The 18,979-nt window shown below is 42.6% G+C and overlaps 1 pseudogene; it reads left to right on the plus strand.

Annotated features, from left to right (window-relative positions):
* Window positions 1-7,330: 7,330 nt before the first annotated feature.
* LOC123487895 lies at window positions 7,331-18,320 on the plus strand (annotated as a pseudogene).
* Window positions 18,321-18,979: the final 659 nt, after the last annotated feature.

Here is an 18,979-nt window from a genome sequence, read left to right on the forward strand (position 1 = left end):
CAACCCCACAAGTGACAAAGAGGCCCATATCATCACATATGCCAGCCGGGCGCTTTCAGAGGTTGAACAGGTACTCACCAACCGAGAGATAAGTCTGGTGATCATTTGGGCATGTGAACACTTTCACTTGTATCTACAGAGCACATACGGATACAGACCATAAACCACTAGGGATTATCTTCAACAACCCAAAAGCCACACCCCAGCACGACTTGAGCGATGGAGACTGAGACTAAACCCTACAGCTACACTTGAAGATAAAGCCGGTAAAGACAACTGCCGGCACCCCCATCGCAGGGGAAACACCACAAAGAACCCGCATGAGAGAGGAATATGTGAACTTTATCATTGACAGACAATCCCCAAAGCGATGACTTTAAAAGAGGTGCAAGAAGAAACAAAGAAAGACTCTATGTCACAAATACAGCCTTGTTAAGGGATTTCCATCGCCGCCATCCAACCCGCCGCCCGCCCCCTGGCCGGCCCGAGGCTGGGTGACGACAGCTGAAGCGTCAGGGGGGGTCACTGTCACGAATACAGCCGAGGCTGCCCCTCCTCTCGGGCAGTTGCGGTCCGCCACCTGAGTACTAGCTGCCACCGATCGATGTTTTGTGTTACACTAGTTTGTTTTATTAATCACACCTGTTACCCATTATGCTTATTTGTGTCCCATAATACTCGTTTTCCCTCCTGAGTTTGTGGTGATTGTGCTGTCTACGCCGTTGGGTGAGCTGTTGTCTGCCTCGGGGAGGGTTGGTTATGGTTTATTTTGTTTTAGTAAATCCATTCATTTTCTCAGTTCTGTGTCCTGCGCCCGATTTGCCTTCACCACTTCACCCAGACGCCGACATCTACAGAAGCTGATGCGCCATTGTCCTCAGGAACCTGGCAAGATTCATCACGTGATACACAAGATGCTGATTTCCAAACATTAAAAGCACTCTTTTGCATGAGACATGAACTAACAATCAATGCACAAGCAAACGTCATTCTGAGAGGAACACGGTCGCTCTTCCAGCCCCTCTCCATAAAAAAAGCAATCAACCTAGCTCACACAGGACATTAGGTATTGGGGAAACAAAACAGCTACTGAGAGAGAAGGTTTGGTTTCCAGGCATAGATGACATGGTGGAAAAAGCAATTCAGCACTGCATTCATGTCAAGCTGCCACTGCAGAAAATCCTATGGAACCACTGTCCATGTCGAAACTACCCAAGGGTCATGGCTAGAAGTATCAGCCGATTTCGTGGTCCCTTTCCCATCGGGTGATTACCTATGAAGTTGTCGATCTAATATCAAGGTATCCGGAAGTTGAAATCGGAAAGTCACATCTGCCATTCCCAAGCTTGACAAAGATTCTCCTCCTTTGGAGTCTTGAGATTGTAAAAACGGACAATGGACTAAGGAATCTTCACAGATTAGCCACTATGATTTAAACATAGAAAAATAAACTTACTGGCCGAGAGCTAATGCCGAAGCAGAACACTTCATGAGAACACTCAAGAAAACTGTCACAGCCACAAACTCTGAAGGAAAGACTTGAAACAAAATCTCTAGTTTTCTGAGAAACACCGCGCAACCCCCACGGAAATCAACAAACCCCAGCAGAGCTGATGTTTGGAAGAAAACTCGCACACACACTGCCATCATTAGGGCTAGCTAAAGTTTTGCCACCAGCTTCTCTTGGTTGGTTTTCAACCGTTTTTCAACCGGAGAGATGTTGGGAGGTAGGTATGCACCCCGTATACACCCCTGAGGTAGAGAATGGTACTGTTCCAGATGGTCTACATAGCAGTCACACTGCATGCAGCCACCAACGATTGAATTACATGTTATTGATGGCGTTCCACAACATCACACTACCATCATTAGGCTAGCTAAAGTTAGTTGCAAAAGTAGGCCGAAGTTTTGCCACTAGCTCTTCCTTGGTTGGTTTTTCAACCTGGACAATGTTGGGAGGTAGGTCTGGTGTGTCATCTTTGAAGTCTTTGTATATGATCTGTTTATCTTCCCGCCACTTGACAGCCTGCTGGACCAATTGGGTTCTATAGTTGAATGTCTTCTGTTCAAACACTCTTCTCTACCCAGTCCTTGGCCTGTTTGGAAAGACCACACGGCTTCTCGGATCTCCTGAAAGACGTGTAACAGAATAGCAAATTAGAAATGAGTCCTAATTAGTCTTTCATTGCATCCTCCTGAAAAAAATATTGATGGAGGCATGAGTGGAGGAACATTGGGTCCCATCTTTGAAAAGGCTGTGAAAAGGATACAAAGATGTGAGAAACTGAACAATGATGAAATCCGATACAGTATGGTTAATTGTCCTATCCTCATGTCTGTTCCACCACCCCCTCCTTCTTCCATTCCCTCCCAGGCAGGTATAAACAGAAAGAGTGATTGGTGATGTTGGCTGGTATAAAACAGAGTCAGTCATTACTGGTCAATTCAGGGAATGAGCTGATATTCTAAATGTGTTAATTTAAATAATGTAAAGGTTGGGCTAGTTTGTTGTCATTACAACTCATGCACAGCTAGGGCCAGAGCCATATATTTATCTATATGGCTCTGGCTAGGTCTGTGTCCTACTCATGGACCTTAACTAGGGCAAGTACATTTATGCAATCATTACCACTACAGAAAACTGTGATGCCTACTATTGGGGATTTATTATTCTCCTAAATTGATGGGATGACTAACTTAGAAAGAATGCAGTCTTGACTGGGCTAATGTAGGCTGTGACACCTGGCAAGGCTGTGATTGATGTGAAGAGCTGTTTTAGGGGGTAAAAATAAGATACCATCACTTTGTTTACTTCCTTTCATTCTGATTTCCTTTCTTGAAGACCAATAGTAAGACGCTCCTTTAATTATCCATTGTAGAACCATGAAGAAGAGTATCCAAAGGATTACAGACTATATGGAAGTTCTGTGAGCTAGCACAAAGTAGGTATTTGTTTTTATACGTTTTACATTAAACAACACGTATTTGGCAATTCAATGCAGAGACACCAATCGTTGTTTATGTAAAAATAAATACAGTTAATGCATTTTAGGTAATTTCGAAATTCTGCATTTTGATATAAAAATAGAGAAATCTACAGTGAGGGGAAAAAAGTATTTGATCCCCCTGCTGATTTTGTAAGTTTGCCCACTGACAAAGAAATGATCAGTCTATAATTTTAATGGTTGGTTTATTTGAACAGTGAGAGACAGAATAACAACAAAAAAAATCCAGAAAAACACATGTCAAAAAATGTTATCAATTGATTTGCATTTTAATGAGGGAAAGTAAGTATTTGACCCCTATGCAAAACATGACTTAGTACTTGCATGGAGCCCCAGGCTGAGGGAGATTTACAGTTCTTTTGTGTTTCTTCCATTTGTGAATAATCGCACCAACTGTTGTCACCTTCTCACCAAGCTGTTGGCGATGGTCTTGTAGCCCATTCCAGCCTTGTGTAGGTCTACAATCTTGTCCCTGACATCCTTGGATGTTACGGTCCGGCACTGTTGGTCCTGTTCCTGCTTGTTTTCCTTTTCCTTTTTTCCCTGTGTGTGTCTGTCTCCCCCTGCTGTGCAGCCCAGTCAGAGGATCTAGGTCAGGGGGCGTGGCCATTCTCTCTCATGCTCAGTTACATCCAGCTGCAGCTCATTGTCACCAATCAACCAGCAGTTATCTACCCGGGCTGGACACCTCTCCAGCGCCAGTTCGTTCCTACACCACCTGTGGTAACTTGGCTCCGTACAGCAATCTCAGTTTAGTTGTTACTCTCTCAGCATTATAGTTGTTTCTGCCACGTTTGTAACCTGTCTCTCCTTCGACCAGATCCCGTCTGTTCCTGCTGCCTGCCTGCCTGCCATTCCCACGCCCGCAACCTGCTCATCTGTTGTCTGATATCCTCGTCATCCAGCTCTCAGTACTCATGGCTCTCCCACCCCACTCAGCTCCTACCCCGGTCTGAAGCTACTCCACCCTGAACTGTTTCTCTCTGCCAAAACACGCTGAATAAACAACATCCTAATTCACCCTCTTTTGTCCGTGTGTCCGTCTCTGCACCTGGAGTCCCCCACCCAGCTTAACATTGGAGAGCTTTTGGTCTTGGCCATGGTGGAGAGTTTGGAATCTGATTGATTGATTGCTTCTGTGGACAGGTGTCTTTTTATACAGGTAACAAGCTGAGATTAGGAGCACTCCCTTTAAGAGTGTGCTCCTAATCTCAGCTCATTACCTGTATAAAAGACACCTGGGAGCCAGAAATCTTTCTGATTGAGAGGGTCAAATACTTATTTCCCTCATTAAAATGCAAATACATTTATAACATTTTCGACATGCGTTTTTCTGGATTTTTTTGTTATTCTGTCTCTCACTGTTCAAATAAACCTACCATTAAAATTATAGATTGATCGTTTCTTTGTCAGTGGGAATATGTACAAAATCAGCAGGGGATCAAATACTTTTTTCCCTCACTGTATGATTAAGTAAGAGTATTTTGGTGAAGATAGGAATGTGATTTTAGTCTTCTAATAAGAGAATAGTTTTTCATATAAACTATGCACAGTGACCAGCTACGCCTGAGTGACATCAGAGATTGTGTAAACATGATGGAACGCCCCTTTTACCCCGAGTGCATAAAAAGCCTTGAAAAACAGTCCACTAGGGACCTGTTTTCAATGTATTACGTTAGTAATCAATAACCTATGTGTGTTTATATTGTGATATTATTTAGTTAGTTAGTAAATAAATAATTATGGCAATTTGTGTATTGCTGATTCATCAATAAGTTTAGGGTTCTTGCAGGTTCAAGGATTATGCGACGTTCAGAATGAGACTGATAAGAGGTAATTATTTGATAAGTGACTGTTATCGATATATAACATGAGGAAGGCCCTCAAAATTGTCAAAGACTCCAGCCACCCTAGTCATAGACTGTTCTCCCTGCTACCGCACGGCAAGCGGTACCGGAGTGCCAAGTCTAGGTCCAAAAGACTTCTCAACAGCTTCTACCCCCAAGCCATAAGACTCCTGAACAGCTAATCATGGCTACCCGGACTATTTGCACTGCCCCCCCACCCCATCCTTTTAACGCTGCTGCTACTCTGTTAATTATTTATGCATAGTCACTTTAACTCTACCCACATGTACATATTATTTCAACTACCTCAACTAGCCGGTGCCCCCGCACATTGACTCTGCACCGGTACCCCCCTGTATATATAGCCTCCCTACTGTTATTTTATTTTACTTCTGCTCTTTTTTTTCTCAACACTTTTTTTGTTGTTGTTTTATTTTACTTTTTTTGTTAAAAATAAATGCACTGTTGGTTAAGGGCTGTAAGTAAGCATTTCACTGTAATGTCTGCACCTGTTGTATTCGGCGCATGTGACCAATAAAAATTGATTTGATTTGATTCTAAGAGTTTAATTCGGGAGATGGTAACTCGTTAAACAACTTCTTCCGTGGTGCCCCCAAATTCCTAACGATTTAATTGTTACATGATTAATTTAATCGAGTGACAATTAAACATAGTTAGGTGATTCGGTAAATAACAGTCATACATTAAAGTAAGTAATGTCACGACACTACATTACCAAAAGTATATGGACACCTGTTCTATGTGGACACCTGTTTGTCGAACATCTCATTCCAAAATCATTGCCATTAATATGGAGTTGGCCCCCTCTTTCAATCTATAATAGCCTCCACTCTTCTGGGAAGGCTTTCCACTCGATGTTGGAACATGAGATTGCTTCCATTCAGCCACAAGAACATTAGTGAGGTCGGGCACTGATGTTGGGCGATTAGGCCTGGTTCGAAGTCGGCGTTCCAATTCATCCCAAAGGTGTTGGATAAGGTTGAGGTCAGGGCTCTGTGCAAGCCAGTCAAGTTTGTTTCCTAATTTAGTTTGGAATCTTCCAGATCACTTTGTGAAGTCCAGTCACTCGCCATACCATGGTGCCGCTGCCGGTTTCGGGGGGATTTTGGCCAAAATGTCCCCCTTTGATTCGTGGCGTTCATGTTTATTCAACCCCCTTTCTGTTAATGTAGTTCACTCAAGCGAGGGTGGTGAGAAAGACTTAACAACCGCTGTCTACATCACTGCAGGCAGAGCTTAGTCAGACTAGACATGTGCCAAGGCCAACCGCCAACTCAACATCCCTGAGCACATTAGAAGAGCAACTATATTTTTCATCTTATTATTTCATTTGTCTGCATATTCTGGTGCATTGATGTTCATATTTCTGTGGAGAGAGGTTGATAAAACTGCTTGATGTTCTTTGAAGATGTCTGAAGGAAATATCTGAATGCATTTGTTTGATCAAATGTTTTCTCCATTTAACACAGATCAAAGTTATTATGTCATTTGATAACATCATCCCACACTGGGCCAAATTGATTGCATTCTTTATGAAGTGTCCAAAAAAGCTCAAAGTTGTTGACAGATACACAAAGACGTGCAAACTTGGCACTGGTGCAAATGCTCAGCTAGCCGATCTGGTTCCTAAAGTCAACACCCAAATTGCACATATCGAGTCTATAAGAAAAGACAGTTGGAGATGTTGGACCTTTTAGGATCTCTGTATCTCAAACAAACTTTGACACAGAAACCCTATGTGCAGTGGAATTAGGGCTTAAACACAGCCCCTGTAATGTCTAACCACAAACATGTCTTGGTACTGGGAAACTGGGCTTCAGCCAGTTCAGTACTGTACAGTGACACATTTGTTTGCGTCTTGGGCTTGTTCTCATGGAAACAGGAACAATGTGGTTCTTCTCACTCTGGTTATCTATCATAATCTTGACACCTCTGTCGTTATGTTGTTAACGATTATGAACTAATGTCAAATAGCTGTTCCAGATGTATTTACACCCATAGCAGGCCTGGCTGTCACTTCTTAACACTTTTGATGCCCTATAGATCTTTTTATGGGGTACATCTAATTAACATTCAGGTCTAATTTACACGGATGGAATAAATTGATGTACATTACAGTTGTCAGCAAGTAGACCTGGTGAAATGTGTCACTGCTTCTCTGGGTAAATGGCGCAAAGAGGGACAGTGTTAATGTACTTCTATTATTCTCTTCATTTTACAGAGCATACAAGCAGTACTATTGCAATCTCAAAGTAGTCTGTCAACATTCTTCTTGTCAGTCATTGTTGCTAAGTTGTTGTAGTATGCACTGATAAAACAAATGAAACCGAAAACAATTTTCTTTCTCAGGTAAGGTGAGCTTTTAGAGACTTGAAAGTAACACCAGCATACAACTTTATCAGAAAACATATGCTTCGTTTTGCTATAATTTACCTTTGGAAGACATAATTGGGCTTTGGAGTGAGAATGAGCCCTTATTTGGCTCTGTGTAAATACTGTAAGTATTTGATTGATTATACCCCTTTTCTTCAAAATATCCATTACATTCTTATAGCCTATAATGACAGCTTGATTTGTAAATTAGTGAGAGTTTATTATGGTCTTCAATGTGCACTCAATTTAGCCTACACATTCAAATGTAATTTATGGCTGAGCATGCTGTCGAATTCCACATAAGAGGCTGATTTATCTTAGATTGATTAATGCAACAATGTAAATGTCAACCAGTAACTTGAGCATCTGCTCAACTTCTGCATTACATTTGAACCAGTAACTTTTGGGTATTTCCAAATGTTGTTAAGAAGTAAAGAAAGGGATGATAGAACATTCTGTCAAAAGTACTAATATGAACAAATAATTTGGATTGATATTATTGGCTATTCATTGTTGCCATTAAATGATCTTGCAATTACTGATAATTGATGTCTTATTTCTTATTCATTTGATTTCCATTCTCATCTATTTCTGGTCTTTCCTAGTCCCTCTGGCCATAGTTGTGGTCATAGTTTTCAGTGTGAATGGAAAGGACCCTCTATTTGATTGCCTACAAGACCCAGACTATGATGAGCTACTTAGGATAGTGGACAAGGGTCTCCCCCACACCAACACACCTCATCATATTGCAATCATCGGGGCTGGCATCTCTGGCCTGACGGCAGCAAAGTTTTTGGAGGAGGCAGGACACAAGGTAGTCACCCAGATTCACTGAACAGTCTCTAAACACAATGTAAATGTCTCATTTCTGTGTCAGTATAACACCTATTACAAATAGTGCATGTGCAGTACATGATCACTTCACTGACTTTTATTGGACCTCCAGGTAACCATAATAGAGTCAAGTGATCGAATAGGAGGGACGGGTGGAGACGTACAGACCTAAGGGAGAGCACTGGTACGCAGAGCTTGGTGCCATGAGGATCCCTAACTTCCATACGTGAGTAAGGCCTGTTAGCTCTGACTTACCATTGCAGGATTGGGGTCAGTTGAATTTGAATTCAATGATTTCATGAAGTGAATTGAAATCGCATTGCTTTCCATGAGGATTTTTCAGTTTCACATTTCTTGCTTATGACCCTAACCTTGTATGATAGATATGAGTCAGAGTTTTGCAATGATGGTCATGGGTAGTTCTAGCAGTGGACGCTTATGTAGACGTGAGAGATTCTGAGTTGTAAAAACAGGAAATAAAGCAGTTCAGAATGATCTTGAACGGAGTCAGTGTGCTTGACTCTCAGTCCTATAATCCACAATACAAAGGTATCACAATATCTCTTATCTCCTACCGTTTATTATTGAAAATAACTAAAGTATCTTTTTTTTTTTTTTTTTTTTTTTTTGGGGGAATGGATCAGCTTAATATTGCAGATAGATTGTATCTTCTATCAATGTAATTGTCTGCATCACTTCCAATCCCCCATGTTTTTTTTTTGTTTGTTTTTTAAAAAATATATATACTCCCCTTTACTTTTCAACCCCACCATCCTTTCCCTACTTGGAGTAAATTAGTGAACAACAATGCCCAGGCCTCTACTTCCGGTCTATACATACTATCTACACCTTATGGACAGAGTTAATTTTACAATAATTCTACTATATATATATATATATATATATATATATATATATATATGTGATAACAGAGGCTACAGCTTTTAGCGGGATTGCCCAAGTAGTGCAAGGAGACCAGAGTTCAACCAAAACAAGGATTTTATTAAAGGTCTTCGGCAACCTAACGAAATAATAACACCATTCTGTCTCTCCCAGACCCAACCTCGAGACCGTGTCTCTTCTCTTCCAACACTCACCCCCAGTGTGTCTCTTCCCTTCAACCAAACCTTCAGCTCATCAGCTCCTGATTGGTTTCAGCTGCGTGGGAAGATTGGCCATAGAGGGTTGGAGTTCCCGACCATACCAGCAGATGGAGCCATAGCTGTCTGGGTTTGCAGCCATCTCAGGATGTAACGTCCCTCCAGGACACAGCCTCTCGTGACATCCACATCCCCCTCCTCGGGACGACGTCCTCGCCGGGTAAGCGTGCGAAGAAGGCATCACGCCGGGAGAGGGCGTCCCGCATTGCCGTGTTGCTTGCCAGCCTGCTCTCTCTTCAACTCCCTCCACCTCTAGGACCAGGGACTCAGCCTCCTGTTGTCTCTCCTTGAGTTTCTTACTGAACGACATCAGCCTTGGTTTTAGCAGAGTTTAGCTTCTGTTGAGCAGCTTTCAGTTCCTTCTCTCTCTCTGCCTCCGCATTCTTCATCTTGTTCTCCAACACCTTGTACTTCTCCTCTGCCTTCTTTTGGACCTCCTTACTACTGCGCAGGGTCTCCTCACACTCCTCGATGGTCCTGCGCAGCCTCTCCAGCTCCTCCCGGTTGCTTAGGGAAGGAGCTCTGTTGGAGTTTAGCCTGGAGGATATCTAACTCTTCTGTCTTCATGTCTAACTGTTGCTTTAACAAACGATACCTCTCAGCGGTCCCCCTTCAGACCAGACAGTTCTTTGTCCAGATTCTGTAGCTCCGTCTCTGTGTCGGTCTGGGCACCTGCCATCCCTATCAGAGCCCGGGCGGGAGTGAGTAATTCGGAGGATTGCACCGGAGCCTTCCCAGGATGAGTCTTGCCTCTCCGTTTCCGAGGTACTCGGGTTATCCTCCTGAGACTCTCTCCAGAGTGGGTAAAAGGCTGGGCAGTCTCGTCCAATTAGGACAGGGACGGGGAGGGAATCAACCACCCCGCCGCCGTGTGTATGGTTCCCCGTGTGCTGGTCATTGTAAGTTCAGTAATGGGGTATTCTCTGGTGTCCCCATGGACACAGGAAACTGGGAGGACTTTTCCCCGGGGTCAGACACGTTGGGCCCACCAAATCCCTTACGCACCAGGGTGGCCCGGCTAACAGAATCCAGTAGGCCTCCACATCATGGTGATTCACAGTTACCGGGCAGGTGGGGGGTCGATCTGGGCCGGCCATCTGCCACTCTCCCAAGAGCGAGGCAAAACGGTGTGTGGGTGCTGAGCTGGAGGACTCCGCAGTGGGCATAGGTTCATGGCTGGTTTCCCACACTGCCAGGAGATATGTCCCATCTCCCCACACCGGTAACACTGTCGAAGTTCCCCCTCCTGGTGTACTCTTCTTGGACCCGCCTGGTTTCTGGTTCCCCCTGGAGCCGGGATAAGTCCTGGACGTGGCTGGGTTCGAGACCTTGGGGTCCTTTGGACGGGTCCTTCCCATTTGTGGTGGGGCCGCACTCCCTGGGGTCTTTTCGGGAAGCATTCAGCATCTCCCGCTGTGGCCTGGTACTTTTCCCACAGCTTCCACGGTCAGATCAGCCGTGGTCAAGGCCTGTTGACTGATGAACCGTTTTGCCTCATAAGGCAGGGGCGCGTAGGTAACGATCCAGCCTACAACGGCCTCCACCACCGCCGCTGCTGTATTCCTCTGCGGATCCAGCCATTTCCTTGCGATTCGGACAAGTTCATGCATCTGCGCCCGAGGAGGTTGGTCTGGTTGGAAGGTCCAACTGTGAAAGCGCTGGGCCATACCAAATTTTGTGAGTCCATATCTGCTGAGGATCTCAGACTTCAGGGCATCATAGTCGTAACCTGGTCAGGGCCCAGGTCCCGGACAGCATTCAGCGCTTCCCCGGTTAGAAAGGGGGCTAACAGACCAACCCCACTGTTGCTTGGGCCAGGCTTCCCTAGTGGCCGTGGCCTCAAATGTCATGCAGGTATGCCTCAATGTCATCGGTAGCTCCCATCTTAGATATAAAGTCACTTGCCTTTATTGGCGGGTATTTTGACCACCCTCTGTCTCTGCAACTGCAATTCCTCTGCCTTCAGAAGGTTGGCTTTCTTTTGCTCCTCAAGAGAGCCACGTTTGCTTGCATCTGGGCGTGCTGGCCAGCAACAAGGGCTTTCAATATGTCCTCCCATTTCAGTCGGCGGGGAGCCTACGGCCAACTTGGAAAACTGGGTGATCAAACCTTCGGTATCCTCCTCTGACATGCACTATTAACGCTTGAGCGTGCCCGTATTCTCCACCATCTGTGATGCCACGAGAGGCTACAGCTTCCAGCGGGATTGCCCAAGTAGTGCAAGGAGACCAGGTTCAACCAAAACAAGGATTTTATTAAAGGTCTTCGGCAACTAACGAAATAATAACACCATTCTGTCTCTCCCAGACCCAACCTCGAGACCGTGTCTCTTCTCTTCCACACACTCACCCCCAGTGTGTCTCTTCCCTTCAACCAAACCTTCAGCTCATCAGCTCCTGATTGGTTTCAGCTGCGTGGGAAGATTGGCCATAGAGCGTTGGAGTTCCCGACCATACCAGCAGATGGAGCCATAGCTGTCTGGGTTTGCAGCCATCTCAGGATGTAACGTCCCTCCAGGACACAGCCTCTCGTGACATCACATATATATATATATATATATATATATTTATTTATTTTTTATTTTTTTGCTCCTGAACTTCTTCTACTCTCAACCTCTCCGATCATTTTCATGATGTCCATCCGGTTTGCTTCTATATGCCATATCTTTCTAACTGTGCTCTTTCCCAAAAGCTCCCAACATACAACCTATATACTTATTATGGACACAGTATGCTTACATTATTAGCTATCTTTGTTATTATTTATTGTTATTTGTTATTAGTCCCATCCTTCAACTCTATTCAATACCTCCCATCTATCTCTTAACACCGTCCATATAGGATTTCTATTTGCCATATATATTTCAACCGTACTGTGATGTTTTACAAAAGTTCTGAACCTTTCTATTCTCATTGCTTCTACAGATTGTGAATTAAAAATAAACATTTTGCTAATAGTATTATTATATTATTGATTGATTGACTATGACTTTTCAGATCACCCAGTAATGCTATCTGCAAGGTTAGTTCCAGGTAAATATTGCAATCCTTTAGCCATTCCTGGACCTGTGTCCAAAAACAAGCTACAAATGGACAGAACCAAAACAAATGATCTAATGATTCTGTCTCTTCACAGCAAATCTGCAGAGCTGGGAAGATTGTATCCCCCATATAAATAACATTCTATTGGTAGCAAGAATTTTATATAATAATTTAAATTGAAAGATTCAAATTTTTGAATCCGGTGTCGTTTTGCGTGTCAGTTCATAAACACTATGCCATGGGATCGGTACGTCAAAGATCTCTTCCCAACTATTTTGCAATCTATATGGGACGGCTGTCAATCCTTTGGTCCTTAAGTGAAACTGATATACTTTTTTTATTTATCACAGTTTTCCTTAACCAATTATGTTCTTTAATGCAAGGCCGACAGACAAGTTCCTTACTTTCTCCCCCTTCCACTTTCCTCTTCCACTTTTGCGGTAAGGCTGCAATTATTTGGTTGTAATTTTGGGTAGAGCAGACATTTCCATGTGTTTTTGTTAGCTGCATGTGCGTCATAACTCCACCAGTCCTACCGATGATATCATTTACGAAGATTATACCTTTTTTAAACATTCTGTCAAAAAAGAACGTTTTTTTTGTCAATTAGTATATTTGAATTTAACCACAATATTTGTTGCATTATTTGTTCTGTCATTTCTGGAGGATTAAATTGAAATTGCAACCAACTTTCTATGGCTTGTTTTAGAAATAGTGACATTTGGGAGATTATTTCCTTTTCAAATAACTGAAAGTGAGAGGTTGTAATCTGAATAAAGGGAAAAAGGCCTTTCTTGAACATTGGGTGAGACAATCTTACTAATTTGCTTGAGAACCAGTTCGGATTTAAGTATAACTTTTGTATGACTGAAGCTTTTTATAGGTCTAATGCTTTAATATTTAATAATTTCTGTCCTCCGAATTCATATTCATTATACAAATATGCTCTTTTAATTTTGTCTGGCTTGCCGTTCCAAATACAATTGAATATTTTTTTCTCATATAATTTAAAAAACTGTTCGCTAGGCGTAGGCAATACCATAAGCAAATAGGTAAACTGGGATAATACTAAAGAGTTAATCAGGGTGATTTTTCCACAAATTGACAGGTATTTTCCTTTCCATGGTAGTAAGATCTTATCTATTTTTGCTAACTTTCTATTAAAATTTATTGAAGTGAGATCATTTATTTCCTTTGGGATATGTATTCCGAGTATATCCACATCACTCAAGTATCTTATCTAAAATTATTTGCATGGGAATGACAGCATGTGCTCGCTTTTACATCAACAATTCAATGTTAACCATAAGATATCTCACTCCATAGAATTCTGTTGAAGATTGCAAACAATACGGGCCTTAGTCTAAACCCATTCATTGAGGATGACAATAATACCTACTATCTGGTGAATGGATTGCTGCACAAAACCTATGAGGTGAAAGGGGACCCAGACGTCCTCAACTATACCTTGAATGAAGAGGAGAGAGGGAAGTCAGCTGATCAGCTCTTTGATTTGGCTCTGCAGAAGGTTGGTGCAGAAGCAGGGGAATCAAGTAGGGTTTTAGGGTACAATAGAATTAACTATTATCCTGATCAGTTACAGTGACATCTTATCACAAAATGTACATGACATATACAGTTGAAGTCGGAAGTTTACATACACTTAGGTTGGAGTCATTAAAACGTGTTTTTCAACCACTCCACAAATGTCTTGTTAACAAACTATAGTTTTGGCAAATCAGTTAGGACATCTACTTTGTGGATGACACAAGTAATTTTTCCAACAATTGTTTACAGACAGATTATTTCACTTATAATTCACTATATCACAATTCCAGTGGGTCAGACGTTTACATACACTAAGTTGATGGTGCCTTTAAATAGCTTGGAAAATTCCAGAAAATGATGTCATGGCTTTAGAAGCTTCTAACAGGCTAATTGACATCATTTGAGTCAATTGGAGGTGTACCTGTGGATGTGTCACGGTTTCGGCCGAGGCTGCTCCTCCTCCTTGGTCGGGCAGGCTTCGGCGGTCGTCGTCCCCGGTGTACTAGCTGCCACCGTTCGATGTTTCATGTTTGTTTGGTTTTGTCTGTTTGTACACCTGTCCCTTGTTAGTGTTTGATTTGGTTGCCTATTTAGTTTTTCGTGTGTGGGGGCAGGTGTTATGTGGTATTGTTTATTGTCAAGCTGTTGCTCTTTTTGTATTACTCTCGTGTTTGTTGTTTTCCGAGAGTCCGCACTGTGTGCGCTATCTTCATTTTACGCACTGTGTGTGTTGTGCGTAATTTGTATTTTGCCTCCCGGTTGGGTTGGCTGTTCGCCTGTTTGGTGCTGCATTTTGTTAACTAAAGTCTGTTGACGAACGCCCGTGTTTCCTGCGCTTGATTTCCTCACCGCATCTACACTCAGCTACTGACAGGATGTATTTCAAGGCCTACCTTCAAACTCAGTACCTCTTTGCTTGACATCATGGGAAAATCAAAAGAAATCAGCCAAGACTTCAGAAAAAAAATTGTAGACCTCCACAAGTCTGGTTCATCCTTGGGAGCAATTTCCAAACGCCTGAAGGTACCACGTTCATCTCTACAAAAAATAGTACGCAAGTATAAACACCATGGGACCACGCAGCCGTCATACCGCTCAGGAAGGAGACGCGTTCTGTCTCCAAGAGATGAACGTACTTTTGTGCGAAAAGTGCAAATCAAAGGACCTTGTGAAGATGCTGGAGGAAATAGGTACAAAAGTATCTATATCCACAGTAAAATGAGTCCTATATCGACATAACCTGAAAGGCTGCTCAGCAAGGAAGAAGCCACTGCTCCAAAACCGCCATAAAAAAGCCAGACTACGGTTTGCAACGACACATGGGGACAAAGATCTTACTTTTTGGAGAAATGTCCTCTGGTCTGATGAAACAAAAATAGAACTGTTTGCCCATAATGACCATCGTTATGTTTGGAGGAAAAAGGGGGAACTTGCAAGCCGAAGAACAACATCCCAACCGTGAAGCACAGGGGTGGCAGCATCATGCTGTGGGGGTGCTTTGCTGCAGGAGGGACTGGTGCACTTCACAAAATAGATGGCATCATGAGGAAGGAAAATTATGTGGATATATTGAAGCAATATCTCAAGACATCAGTCAGGAAGTTAAAGCTTGGCCGCAAATTGGCCTTCCAAATGGACAATGACCCCAAGCATACTTCCAAAGTTGTACCAAAATGGCTTAAGGACAACAAAGTCAAGGTATTGGAGTGGCCATCACTGTGTGGGCAGAACTGAAAAAGCGTGTGCGAGCAAGGAGGCCTACAAACCTGACCCAGTTACACCAGCTCTGTCACGAGGAAAGGGCCAAAATTCACCCAACTTATTTTGGGAAGCTTGTGGAAGGCTACCCGAAACGTTTGACCCAAGTTAAACAATTTAAAGGCAATGCTACCAAATACTAATTGAGTGTATGTAAACTTCTGACCCACTGGGAATGTGATGAAAGAAACAAAAGCTGAAATAAATAATTCTCTCTACTATTATTCTGACATTTCACATTGTTAAAATATAGTGATGATCCTAACTGACCTAAGACAGGGAATATTTACTAGGAATACATGTCAGGAATTGTGAAAAACTGATTTTCAATGTATTTGGCTAAGGTGTATGTAAACTTCCGACTTCAACTGTACCTGAGCTATACATGATTTGTTGCAGATAAGAGATTATGTGGAAAGCCATGACTGCCTTGCCATGCTGGACAACTATGACATGTACTCTGTAAAGGTAAAGAAAGAAAGCACTTCATAGCCCTCCTTGTAGGCCTACTGTATATGGTTGGCTTTTATGAGATAACCCATGTTGAGTGATGACACCAGACAAGATACAGCAGCTGCTTTGAGTAAAAACTGTCTTGCAGTTTTCTGACTTGGAAATGAGAATGTGATGGGTTGATATTGATTGTAACATTATTACAACATTATGTATACATTTAGCATATATTGCTTTGAACATAGCCACTTGCCCTTTTCATTCAGCCATTCTACATATACAGTACAGCTAATGTTAAGTGTAAATTGTTTGTTTCTGACAGGCGTATCTTGTGAACGAGGTGAATCTGAGTCGTGGTGCTTTGCGGATGATTGGGGATATTCTGAATGAGAACAGTTTATTCTACACTGCACTCACAGAGGCGCTGTATGATCAGTCTGATATCAATGATGAGACTACGTAAGAATGCCCCTTCTGTATATACACCACCATCAGCTGATTATAGAGAGCCCTACTTGGTGGAGTTCAATTACATCAGCAGAGGGTAGGGGTGGGTCTATGCTTTTGTTCCAACCACAGTAACAAACATGATGCAGCTACAGCAATCAAAGCCTTGACTGAAGACTGTAAATAATTAAACACACCCGTATAGAGGTGTGTTACTTTTCGGTTGGATCAAAAGCCTGGTCGCACAACGGCCCTCTCCAGATAAGACTAGGCACCACTGCCTCACTACTTTGGTTACAACACATTTACACGTGCGGTATAGCCTATGAATGCCAGACTTTACAGCAGTGTGATTATGTTTTTGTATTCAGCTACTTTGAGGTCACAGGCGGGTTTGACAAACTACCCAATGCCATTTGCAAGGACTTGAAGGGCACCATCCACCTAAAATCCAAGGTGAAACGTATCAGTCAGACCAGCAATAAAGTGACCGTGTCCTACCAGGACCACCAACTCTGGCACAAACCATCCTCCCTCAGCCACTTGACAGTAGACTACGCCTTGGTGACAGCCACCGCCAAGGCTACACTCTTCATCGACTTCCAGCCCCCGCTCTCAGCATACAAGATGGAGGCGCTGCGGTCGCTGCACTATGATAGCGCCACCAAGGTAAGGGTTGCAGTGTAATATACAGTAGTTAAGGTTTTCTCAATTCTAGGTCTGGAGTGGGGCCTTGGTGATATTTATTTTTTCTTGCCCAGCACTAACACCCCTGACGCATTTAATCAAACTCTCAGTGGTTAGTTGAACCAGGGCTTACTGAGCTAGCAATAACATTTGCAGTCCTGTGGGTCCCCACTGGTGTATTATATACTGTGCATTCTGATAGTTTGATCCTGTTATTTAAAACTGTTCTAATGAGAAGGGCTATTAATAAAGTTGATATCATTATCATTATGAAGGTGGTCCTGATATTCAGTGAGAGGTTCTGGGAGAAAGATGGCATCAATGGAGGGAGGAGTATCACGGATCTGCCCTCTCGTTTCATCTACTACCCCAGCCACAGATTCCCAAACACGGACATTGGGGTCCTCTTGGCTTCTTATACCTTCTCGGATGACGCCACCCTCTTTCATGGGGTGAATGACGAGGAGCTGCGGGCTCTGGTGCTGGAGGATCTTGTCAAGATCCACGGGGAGGGCATACGGCCGCTATGCATCGGAGGATTGGTGAAGAAGTGGGCGCTGGATCCCTATAGTCTTGGGGCGTTTGCCCTCTTCACCCCGTACCAGCATATAGACTACGCCTCAGAGCTGTTCAGGAACGACAAAAGGATCCACTTTGCTGGGGAGCACACAGCCCTGCCTCATGCCTGGATAGAGACGGCGATGAAGTCTGCTCTAAGGGCAGCCAGAAATATCAATAACCTCAGAGAGTAGAGAACAGGTGCAGTACAGTATACTGTAATCCACTGGTGAAAGTGTTTTTGCCTACATATTTGTGTATGTGCACTATTGTCATGAAATGCCCTCATGGGTTGAGGATCAAACATTCCTGCTAGGCAAAGGTTTGAACACCCTCTTTCCTGGGGGCCAGTTTTATGACTTAACAGCTGGTCATAAATAGTTTGCAGAAAAGTACTCATTTTGGTCTCTATTATGGGAAGAAAAAATGTCCCTGTGAGACAAAGGAAGTCTTCCCGCCAAGACTCCAACATCCAAAAGTGGAAAATGAAACAATATTGCTACTTAAAAGATTGTGGGAAATGGTCAGTGGGGATCTAAAGAATAATCATGTCATATTGTTTATTATTTTGTGATGTCATTAAGGATGGTATCAAGTAATAACTGTAACTCCGAAAGTGTACATATTCTATCTATCAAGTTTACATCTAAATGTTGTATAAAATATATATATGATTAAGTAAGAGTATTTTGGTGAAGATAGGAATGTGATTTTAGTCTTCTAATGAGATAATAGTTTTTCATATAAACTATGCACAGTGACTAGCTACGCCCGAGTGACATCAGAGATTGTGTAAACATGATGGAACGCCCCTTTTACCCCAAGTGCATAAAAGCCTTGAAAAACAGTCTTGTGATTCTTAGTCCAGTCCACTAGGGACCTGTTTTCAATGTATTACATTAGTAATCAATAACCTATGTGTGTTTGTATTGTGTTATTATTTAGTTAGTTAGTAAATAAATAATTACGCCAATTTGTGTATTGCTGATTCATCAATAAGGTTAGGGTTCTTGCAGGTTCAAGGATTATGCGACATTCAGAATGAGACTGATAAGAGGTAATTATTTGATAAGTGACTATTATCGATATATAACATATCTTCTAAGAGTTTAATTCGGGAGATGGTAACTCGTTAAACAACTTCTTCCATGGTGCCCCAAATTCCTAACGATTTAATTGTTACATGATTAATTTAATCGAGTGACAATTAAACATAGTTAGGTGATTTGATGAATAACAGTCATACA

The sequence above is a fragment of the Coregonus clupeaformis genome, unplaced genomic scaffold (genome assembly GCF_020615455.1).
Source record: "Coregonus clupeaformis isolate EN_2021a unplaced genomic scaffold, ASM2061545v1 scaf1863, whole genome shotgun sequence".
Taxonomy (NCBI): domain Eukaryota; kingdom Metazoa; phylum Chordata; class Actinopteri; order Salmoniformes; family Salmonidae; genus Coregonus; species Coregonus clupeaformis.